We start from the raw sequence: 11809 nt of genomic DNA on the forward strand, positions 1-11809 counted from the left end.
GCATACTAAGAGGGGGAGTCCTCTTGCTGGGAAGAAAACCCTGCCACTTTCATATGGCTAACTCGCCTTCATTTTAAAACTCCTCAGGACTATTCAGCTGAAAGTGAGGTTGTTCGAGGTAGAATTCGAACCCAGATCTTTCAAACCGGAAGGAACCAACGGAGCTAGAAGTGATTTGAAACGTGTTCTGTGTTTGATGTCCTAGAGTAGTTTTTTTTTTGATGATGATGATAATAATAATAACTCTTAGCCCACCCAAGGTACTAATGTATTGTTGGATCGTACATCCTGGCTCTGAATCTGAAATCATCTTGTTAGAACGTAGTTCTTATTTAAATTATCTGTTTTTTTATTATCTTAATTAATTGTTGGTTGATTACTAATCCAAATATAGAAAAATTTATATTATCTTGCGCCACCCTATATTCAGATTAGTCTATATAATATAGTGGAATCAATCATCAACTAACATTAGCAATCTCACTTTTCTACAGGCCGAGGTTAATATCATTTAACATGTTCATTGCCAAATGAACATGTTAAATTCTACCTCGATATCACGCGATGCGAGTTCTCACCAAACGGCCGATCACGCGTTATCGCGTGGACGTCGCTAACTAAATAAAAAAATATAAAAAAATTTGGCCACCGCACAAAATTCCAATTTTCAGCTTGGCAATGAAAGTGTTAAGGCTTCCGCAAAGTCCGATAAACTTTATGAGCGATGCAATGAAAGAGAATCAGGCAAACACCAAATTGGAATCAATAAAACAAAACATTTAATGCTGGGTTTCGTAACATGTACATTAAGTATAACTTTGAAAACAAGATAATGCAAATCAACTTAGTTCAAATACTCATAACAAACATAAAACATTAGGCATCAGACATCCAGCTGTCAATTTTACATTCTTCCGAATAATTAAAAATGGTTCACACAGTTCAATGTTACAGAATCTTACAGTAAATATTCTTAAAGTAGAATTCTCTAATTCTCTCTTAGTCAACAAACACTTAATTCAATTATGAGGCAGTTATCACTTCAAGGGGGGAAACACTTTAAAGCTCCATACTTTGGCTAATTTTAGTAGAACGCCACAGTTAATGTTAAGATATATTGGGAAGAGCTAACTCTTATTTCTTCACGCTGAAATATAAAAAAATGGACTGCTCTTACCGGGTTACATCCTTTGCACATTGGATTCACTATAGGCACATTAAAATTGAAGTTAAATATCACTTTGAAGTTAACACTATTCAAAAGGAATCTTCACTATATAACTGAAATAATAAACATAGAGCTTCACAAGTCTTGACCCACTCGTTTCAGGTAATCTACTTATTCCTTGTTTTCTTATATGCATTAAATTCAGTCCTGCAATATTCTTCCTCAAAACAATTGGAATTCGTCGTAATTTTAGAATTCCGTATAAATATTCCTAATTGGCTATTAATTTCCCGGTTCTTTCTTAATCTATTTACGGGTTTTCCAAATGCCCCTACTGCCACCCGTTACTTTACTCCTTGTTGTCCTGAATGCTTCCCTCTCTTTACTCTCGTTTTCCCATAAAATACCTTCATTCTTCCCGCCAAAATCCGGTTCTAGCCAGTCCAGTTCATATCAATTCCTTCTCACTTCGAATACCATAGCTCACGCTCCACCACGCGCTATCCAGTTTGAATAAAGTCTAATTTATTACTACTGTTAGTATTTTTGTATCTCTCTACATTTTTTCTCAGATTCATTCTGCTTTCATTACTAGAAATAGTCTGACCCTTATTTTCGTAGTGTGGGGATGTCTCATTGGAGCAGAATCCTTCATCTCTGTTTCTAGCATTGTCTTGATTGTCTCATGATTGTTTTTTTTTTTATTCTAATGGTATTTCTTCTGCTATCTGTCATTCCCTGATAATTCTTTTTCTTTTCCCATACACTCTACAAAGAATCTTCCAAGTAGAATAGTCTGTCAGACTTGTCTTTTCCTTCCCTTCTTCTTTTTGCTCTATTAGACCTTGGTAAACTAATTGCTTTAACAAAGTTGATTCCAATTATCAGTTGATCTGTTTCGCCAACTTCTAATTCAGGTGTAGATATTAGCTCTTGTAATGTTAAGTCTGTGGTAGGTTTACCTTGAGATTGATTAGGTTTATCAGAATTTGAGTCATTGAATTCTTTAATTGACTCATTAGTGGTTGATTGTACTTCACTTGTAGGCTGTATCACATCCGTCTTACCATGCCTTTCTGTTTGTTTCTTCCATCCAATATTTGTAGGTGTATTATTTCTCCAGATTTTTCTTCTATTCATTATGGATATCTCACGCTTAGAAAAGTCACATGAGAAACAATAATTTTTCATAAAGTTAGTTCCCAAAATGATGTGAGAACTCGAGTTGGGTATTGATGGAATAATTAGTAGATCCTGCCAAACAAATAACCCAAAATGTGGTAGAAAAATCCGTACACGAGCTTTCTTATACGCCATGAAAGTAGAGTCAGAGAGAGTAGTAATTCTCACTGGTCTTCTCAATTTAATAATATTTTTCCATATTCTGTGCTTGATGTGCATGAGGTAGTCTCTACTGATAGTTGAAGCATTGCAACCTGTATCTAGTAAAATATTACATTGATACCCTTGGATATTTCCTCTTATTTTCATCATTGATTCATTCATCTTAAAAGAGTTATCAAGGTTACTATGTATTTTGTGAGGAATCTGTCCAAAATTCAAATCCCATCTATAGTTTGAGTATGTTCCTTTAGCATTGGAACAATTCCTAGCAATATTCCCAGTCCTGTTGGCATCGAAAGCATCTTGGAGGATCCTTATAGTTGGAGAAATACTCTTTCTTTGCTTGAGGTTGAAAGGTAATGGGCATCTGTAGATTGAGTCTTTCTAATCCATGCACCACTGTCCAGATCTGCTAATATAGGTTGATTCTGTTTTTTTACTTCTTGTTCCACCATTTTGTTGATTTCATCTGTTGTAGGGTTGTGGCTTTCATGAAACGTTGTAGTAATAACTACCAGCTGATTCGTTACTGGTTGTTGTAATCCTTTTACTTCATGATGAATTAAAGTTTTTATTTCTTGCATTAAACTGTTCTTATTGGATAGTTCTTCATTCTCAGCTATATGATTAACATTTAAGGAATTTTCTCCATTATTCTTCTTCTTTCCTTTTTCACTCTTATTTTCTTTTCCAGTTTCAGATTGGTTTAAGGAATAATCAGTCTTATTTATAATGTTCACATGACCTATATTGGATAAAGGACAAAAGTCTCCTATCATTTGTTCTTTTTCCATGACAACTTTGAAACATTCTTCTAAGGTGTTAATTTTCTTCTTGTAAGCAGTCTCTCTCAATTCTGGTCTCACATCTTGGCGAAACTGCTGGAAAACAGCTCAATCCAAATGAGGTTTATCTTCATTAGACACATTCAAACTGTTGGAAAGAGTCAACATGCAATTATAAAACTGTAACACTTTCTTTATCCTTTTGTGTGATCATCTGTAGTTTCCACAAGTTGGGTCCAATACTTCTCAATCTAGAGAACTGTGAAATTAAGATCTTTAAATTTCTGATAATCTAATGTTTCCTTGAGAATTGGGGATGAATATAAAAATGTCCTTGCTTTACCAGTCAACTTACTTCGTAGTAATATTAGTAATTGGAAATCAGTCCAGTTTGCTATTTCCCTAAGTTTTTCAACAAAAGTAAAGAAAGACAGCACATCATCTGATTCCTCACCCGAAAACCGAGGAAAGACCTGTTGTGGATTCACTGTATGAAAAAATTCACTATCTTCCATTCTTGAACTAGATGAAACTGCCATATTAATATATCAGATACAAACTTAAATTTAAAAATCTGAATCCAAAAATAACTTCTTTCTTTGCCTGATTTTGGTTCACAACCTGCTCACTGTGATTCACTTAATTTTTTTTTCTATTAAGGATTTAATAATTACTACTTCCACAATAGCACAAAAGAAATTTAATTACTCAATCTACAGTAGTGAATTCACATCCTGTCGACTGCGCGATTTTGTTGGATCGTACATCCTGGCTCTGAATCCGCCTTAATCTTAAATAAAAATTAATATTTAAGGATTCCGCAAGGTCCGATAAACTTTATGAGCGGTGTAATGAAGAAAAATCAGGCAAACAACAAATTGAATCCAATGTGTAAAAGATGTAACTCAGTAAGAGCAGTCCATTTTTTTATATTTCAGCATGAATATATGAGTTAGCTCCGCTTGATATACCTTAACATTAACTGTGGCGTTCTACTAAAAATAGCCGAAGTATGGAGCTTTAAAGTTTTTCCCCCTTGAAGTGATAACTGCTTCATAATTAAATTAAGTGTTAGTTGACTAAGAGAGAATTAGAGAATTCTACTTTAAGAATAATTACTGTGAGATTCTGTAACATTGAACTGTGTGGACCATCTTCAATTATTCGGATGAATATAGTATTGACAGCTGAATGTGCGATGCCTAATGTTTTATGTTTGTTATGAGTATTTGGACTAAGCTGATTTGCATTATCTTGTTTTTAAAGTTTTGCTTAAATGTACATGTTCTATAACCCTGTATTAAATGTTTATTTTATTGGATTCAATTTGTTGTTTGCCTGATTTTTCTTCATTGCACCGCTCATAAAGTTTATCGGACTTTGCGGAAGCCTTAAATATTAATTTTAAACTCGGCCTGTAGAAAAGTGAGATTGCTAAAGTTAGTTGATGATTGATTCCACTATATTATACAGACTAATCTGAATATAGGGTGGCGCAGGATAATATAAATTTTTCTATATTTGGATTAGTAACCAACCAACAATTAATTAAGATAACAAAAAACAGATAATTTAAATAAGAACTACGTTCTAACAAGATGGTGGATTCAGAGCCAGGATGTACGATCCAACAGTATTATGCGTTTGTCATCTGTTTTATTTATTATGTGAATCTGCCACAGAGTGGTGGATTCACATAAAAAAAAATCATTAAAATAAATTTAGCTGTGGAGCAATTATCAATATAAGCTGAGTCAGTGTGTCAGTTTTGCCAGTAAATTTAATTTTTCAGTTCTGTGAAAAATGCATAGTTATATCATGTGGTGCAGTAGATAGAGCAATGCGATAACTACTCATAGGAAATATAGCGCTGAGCGCCTAACGTGCCATGTTATGCAAAGCTTCAAATATTCCAACTATGTTAACTCTCTCTCCCTCTCATTTACATACTGTTTGGCTTTGAGGCTTAGCCATGACATCTCTTCCAAGATCTCTTGACTCACGTGAATCTTCGCGTTGTCCAGACTAAATTCGTGTATAAGCCAAGTTCTCGTGTCTCACTGTGATCGAAAACGTGTCTGTCACCCATTGTCCACTAATAATTCTAGTATTGTCAGTTAGAAGTTATTAAACTGTCGAGGGCGACAAGGCCGTTATCACGAAAAGAAGAAAACGCAAGCCATACAAACATTAACACTACAAATGGTGATGCCAGAAATGACAATACCTGTATCACTATTTGTAGTGATAATAATATCAGTACCCATACTAAGTTGTTGAATCAAGAGGGGGAAGCGTCGTTTTCGTGAAAATCGGTTGGACCAACAATATGAATATTTTCGAAACCGTAAATGGTTAAAATATCTCTCAGGAACCAGTATGTAAGTGGCTTAGCGAGAAAGTAGAGCAGAAATGAGATCTCTAGCAGTGCATAATTTGAAATTGTTATAAATTATAGCACGCTTTAATATACTTGCGAAATGCGTTAAAATGTTAACGAAATGAAGATTATTTAAAGCTCATTCGTGTTAGGAGATAAAAAAAAAAAAAGACATTTGATATATTTGAAATAATTACATCGAAATATATAATATATTTATTAAGCATGAATTTCCTACATCATAATATTGGAAATGATCAATGGCGACTTTTTTGTAGCTGCACCAAAAATTGAAGAAGCTTTATCGAAACTAAAGTGTATTCAATTATCTTTATTAATATTGAATAGGCAAACTGCAGTTTTGTCACTTCAGCAACTTTAATTATATACTATTATGACTTAAATTTAAATAATAATACATTTTTTTTTAATTCGAGGCTGTTGAAAAATTAATGTGCCTGAGTAGCCTTGAATTAGTAGTAGAATGTTTTTTAAGCTCAGCCAAATCGAGTATATACAAATAACTATCAATTAAGATTAGAAACACTATCTTTTGTGTAATGTAGAAACGCAATGACTTGTCCCTATAATGAAAAGTGGAATCTGACCGCTAACCGATTCCCAGAATTTTTTTGCTAAATATTTAAGTGCCACCTGCTTTCATTTGAGGAAAATGAAAAGACGCCAGTGGATTTTTTTTTAAAAAAATATTTATTTAACAGATTAAAGTGTTCAATCTTGTTCGGCTCATCCATAAATTACTTAACGCTTCGTTGTGTATTTTACGCTCCTCGTTACAAACTATCGCACGTAATCAGTTCCTCTTTAAATTTAGCCTCCGTTGCTCAGTTTGTATCAACGATGCTCCTTCGTTGGAATGACCAGGATTATGATCTTGTCTAAATCTCGAAGTATCTTTACAAGGCTTTTCAGCCGGTTGCACTGCATTTTCATTTCGCAAAATAACGCCTTCGTAGCGCAGTTGGAAGAACGACGGTACATTGCGCCCTTCGATTGGAATATGCCTAAGTTCGATTCTCATTGTGACGGGGGGAATCTTTATGTGGACTTTTTCGATCGAAGGTGAGTTAGACGATCTCATATGGAGGTAGCAGGGTTTTTTCTCCAGGAAACTTGGGTTTTTCATCCCGCATACAGATAAATCGGTCCTTCAGAACACACGCAATATACAGACAAAAAAATACTAGTTGTGGTGGTGGGCGGTAGATGGCGTTGATTGGTAGTAGAGGTTCGGTGTAGTGGTGGAGACAGTTGTATAGTAAGGACACTTACTTATACAACTCGATGAGTCTTCTGACTCCTTGGAGCTGTCGCGAATAATAATAATAATAATAAATGGCCAGAGAACACAATTAACAGACATAACATACTGTTCTCATAGTCTTAGTTGCTTCTGTAACTCCAAACAATGCGATCTTCTTAAAATTAATAAGTAGATATTTCCTTCTATTCTCCTTCCCAAATTCAAAATAAAATGACAAATTTCACGAGGAAGGAATGCTGTTTTAATATTTTGGTTTTGTTTGTAATATAAAACCAATTACAAATTATTATTTTAAGTAATATATTTAAAGTATCATGGTGTATCCACTCTACTTGTCTAGTTCACTGGTAATATTATTATCGAATGTGAGCAAGTTGCTAAAACATGATCTTCCCTTAGTAAACCCATGTTGTTCATTGCAAAGTAGAGATTCAGTGCGAGCCCTAAAAATGTTTTCAAAAATCTTTACCACCACTCCTGAGATATTAATTGGTCGATAGTTGGATACATCGGACTTTGCGCCACCCTTGTGCAATGGAATTACATACATTCTTTCCATTCCTTCCGATTCTTCTCTTCTCTGAGACTCGTATTAAACATCCTGGTCAAAGAAATAGCCAGTTCAGCTGAACACTCTTTTAGCACCCGTGCTGATATCTCTATGTTCTTTAATAACTGTACTGATGATGTCTTACGATACTTAAGACGAAATATTTAGTTATTAAAAAGTTAATTACTGTGGAATACGAATGAGTTTATAGTTAGGTGTTAACTTCGTTTAACTTTAATTATAATCACATGTAAATTTGATTATTGTAATGTTTCAATTAATACTTGAAAGCTAGTGGAAAACAAAATCAATTGTTGCACAAGATAACTAGATGCTACCTGACAGGTAGCATCTAGTTATCTTGCTCTAACATCTAGTTAGAAACTCCCAGTACCTGACATGGTACTAGGAATTTCTAATAAATTCCGAAAGAAATAAAAGTGTGACTAATTTTTCAATAGGCGAATTCATCACTCTGTTTGAGGCCACTGTTTTTATTGGAAGACAGGAGTGGCTTGACGTGTTGTCTAGAGAGAGGAAGGGTTTCCGTGTTGTCTGACCCACATTTAGCCTATCTTCAGTACTACTAATAATAAACAGTACGATAAGTTTACGGCCTTTCACAGATAAGTATTCTCCATTTCTTGACTCGTTTTACATCTCTCTGTAACCCTGTCCACCAAACGTGTGCACAGAAGTACAGATACTCTCGAATGAAAGCTTTATATAAAGAATTCCATATTCTGATCTGTTATCGTCCTTCTCAGTATAGCAGTGATCATTTTATTGTCTTTACTACCTTTGCTTTATCATCCTAATTTACGGAATAATCTGCAATGTGCTATTGAGTCAATGCCTTTACAAAATCCAGTAATCTCAACGTGTAATTATTTCCCTAATTCAATTCAGTTATCAACTTTATTATGCAATGTAGGTAGGTTGTTTGCTTTTAAGACAAGATATCTCCTTAATAAAATCATGTTATCCTCGTAAATCTGATATCGTTATCTGCCTACTCCTGAATTTTGGTTCTAATGAATCCTCCTGCAATACTGCAATAATCGGGACATACCAAATTACATTTCATTTATTATTTATCTTCTTTTGACCCCAACCTTTCAGTAGCATCGTTTTATCCTCTTTCCAATCCTTTGGCATTGTGCCAGAGTTTGAACTCCAAGTTAACAACCACGTCAAAGATTCTAACAACTTCTACCCACATTCTTTTAATACACGCGCTGATATTCCATTCCTGTGTTTTAATCAAGATTTTGAACATCATTAAGACCTCCAGATCATCCACCTCTGTTCTCTTCTCAATACCACGAGTTATATCATTTCCACTTGGATAAAATATAATTAAAAAGTGGTTGTTTGATAACTCCTTTACTTCTTTCTTTTGGAGTCTCTTTCCTGCTGCCTGCATTTGCCTTATTAATTTCACCCCTCTATTTGTCATTTAATGAAAAAACGTCTTGAATTCTTTATTCTGCTCTCCAAGTTCTCATATTCCAATTTTTATTCTTACTGTACTTTCACTTTTCTAGCTTACTCTCTATGCTGCTCAGGCATCGTTCCATCATCCACTTAATCAAAATTTCTCAACATCATTTTGTTTTTATCTAGACCCTATTTCATTGTATTCCACGTGAATTTGCCATTGTAACTCTGGGAATACAGCCTAACATTGCCCCTTTAACTTGGTTGATTTTCACACGCTTTCTCTCAGTCTTGTAACATGGTATTTCTTGAGACTGGCATCTAAGTTTATCATAATTTCCTGCTGTGCATTCCCCTATGTTTTCCTAAGATAAAAGTCCGCACGTCTGTCCATCTCCTATTTTATACCTGCGTTGGCATTTCTCTCTGGATGTAAGATGGTCGTCTCATGCACTTTCGAATCTTCTCATGTTATCAACTCTCCTAAACTCTTTGATTCGCACGTCCTTTTTTGGATGCTATAAAAAGTAATTATATACCAGCAAATCGATAATTTTTTTTTGATTCCTTTAATATGCTGTTTATTTTTTCCTTTCTTATAATTTTCATAAAGATTACGCTTTTGGTGGCTACTGAGTTGATTCATTAATACAGTACTTTTTATATTCGTCTGTATCTAGAAGCCTGCTCCAGATTGCTGCTATATTTTCTTTGTTCGCCTCTACTTCACACTAAATGGCTTCAGGGCTACTGCCAGTTTTTCAAAAAAAAAAAAAAAAAAAAACGGAGCAACTTGATTTAATTCTTATGCCTGTCATTGATATAATTTCCTCTCTTCTGTTATGTCTTCTCGAAAAGTATTCGTTTGTATTCTGTTCCCATAGCTATATCCTTCTCTCCACCAGGTCTTCTTTTATGTCAGTAATTTCAATGCAGGTTGGAATCGACTAACGCCACAAACATCTATCGTTTACTCATACCTTTGGTCTTAATGAACAAACATAAGAATCAGCACCTAGACTATAAAAGTATCCCGTACAATGACTTTCATTGTAACATTCAACCCGTAATTCTAATCAACTATTGTTTTAATATTCTATTCAGCCTTACTCAGAATTCAATCAGTTTATCTCGTAATCCTTTTTATTATAACCGTACCTTTCATTCATCTGTATGTTATTTACACAGTAATTTCTAAGAATCCCCAAACCAACTTTTGGTTTCTCCGAATCTTCTTATAAACTCTTTCGCTAATCAAAAGCCTCTTCATTTGTTTAATACCAAGCAATTCATTATTGGTATGCACACAGTCTTATAGCTTTTGCTATTCTGTTTTAATACTTTACACCCTTTCATAACAAATTTATCATTTCATATAATTTGTCCCTACTAATAGAATTATTTCATTCACAGATTCCTGCTACATTTTCAAAGCCTGAATGAGACTTGCACCTTTGTGCTTATAAACATGAATTTATCAGACTTTCATCAATCACACCTTTAATTACAGAATCTTGCATTACTCATGATAAAAAAAAATTACATCTCTCATGTAATGTTTTATTGCATGAATGAGTTATTGCTATTAAAAACTAAGACATTTTATTAAAATAACAATACAAAAACAATACCCATCAAAATCTCACAAAACTTCGCGATCGCGTAAACACCCACGCACATACTGTATGTGTATACACATTGCTAGGAAAGAAGTCAACGGACACCATAGTGTGAGGAACAAACAGCCATTGCTCTCACCTTAATAAGATGTAGGATCTCCTTTCGCTACGATGACGATAGCAATTGTACGGAGCACAACGTTCCACAGTTGTACGGGGACATTCAATGAGAATTTTGCATTCTTCCTTTAGGCATGTAATGAGATTCTAGCCTATTGTGGGGCGGACGTCTCTTGACCCCACCCAACTCCCCAGTTCATTCCACAGATGTTCAATATGGTTGAAATCAGGGCTCTGTGAAGGCTAGTCAAGTGGGGTTGACGTTCATGTCCACAAACCACACAGAGCAAGCAGCATTAGGACACAGTGAATCGCCTTGATGAAAGAGACAGTCATTTCGGTAGAAACGCTACAAAGTGGGAAACATTTATTGTCCAGAATGTTCAGACACCTCTCAGAATTCAACGTCTGTAGCACTACAGAGATCCGAGGCAAAAGCAGGATCATACCATCACCCCGCCACCTCCAAATTTCATAGTTGGTGTTATGCACTCTAGTAAGACTTGTACCGAGCATCCGCCACACCCCTCCATCTACTAGGTAGAGGATGTAGCGTAATTCGTCGATCCATAACACAGCTTTCCAAGCTGACATGTCCCACTATACCCACTCTTTGCACCACTGAAGACGACGCTGCTACATGTTGGTTCGGTAATGTGGGAGGCTTGCATATTACGATCCTACCTTAGAAACCTTCGGTTCTGAATATTTTTGCGCATATTCGTATTCCGGTCGATGCCCGGAATTTCTGCATTCAACGTGTTGACCGACGAATGGCGGTTTTTGCATATTATCCTTCGTAGCACCATACGTTCAGGTTCGGTGAGTGTGGTGTGTCGTCAACTGCAAGTAGCACTTGCAGTTGACTCCCTGCCCTTCCGGCTCAGTATGGTATCACTGATTGTTGACCCGGGATGGCCCAATTAGGCAATAATTTGCCTAACAAATAGGCCTACAACATGGCATCCTATCATATTGACTTTTTTATTTATAATGGGGAAACAGTATTGTAGTCGAAGGAGGTAAGCCTCATTTTCCTCTTCCAAATTTTACGGCTTTGAGTAATTCAACCAAACATAACATTCTCCTTCATTATTGTTTTCTTATACAGTATCTTA

This window comes from Typopeltis vanoorti, chromosome 12 (genome assembly GCF_054136105.1).
Source record: "Typopeltis vanoorti isolate ZY-2024b chromosome 12, IOZ_Tvanoo_1.0, whole genome shotgun sequence".
In the NCBI taxonomy this organism is placed as follows: domain Eukaryota; kingdom Metazoa; phylum Arthropoda; class Arachnida; order Uropygi; family Thelyphonidae; genus Typopeltis; species Typopeltis vanoorti.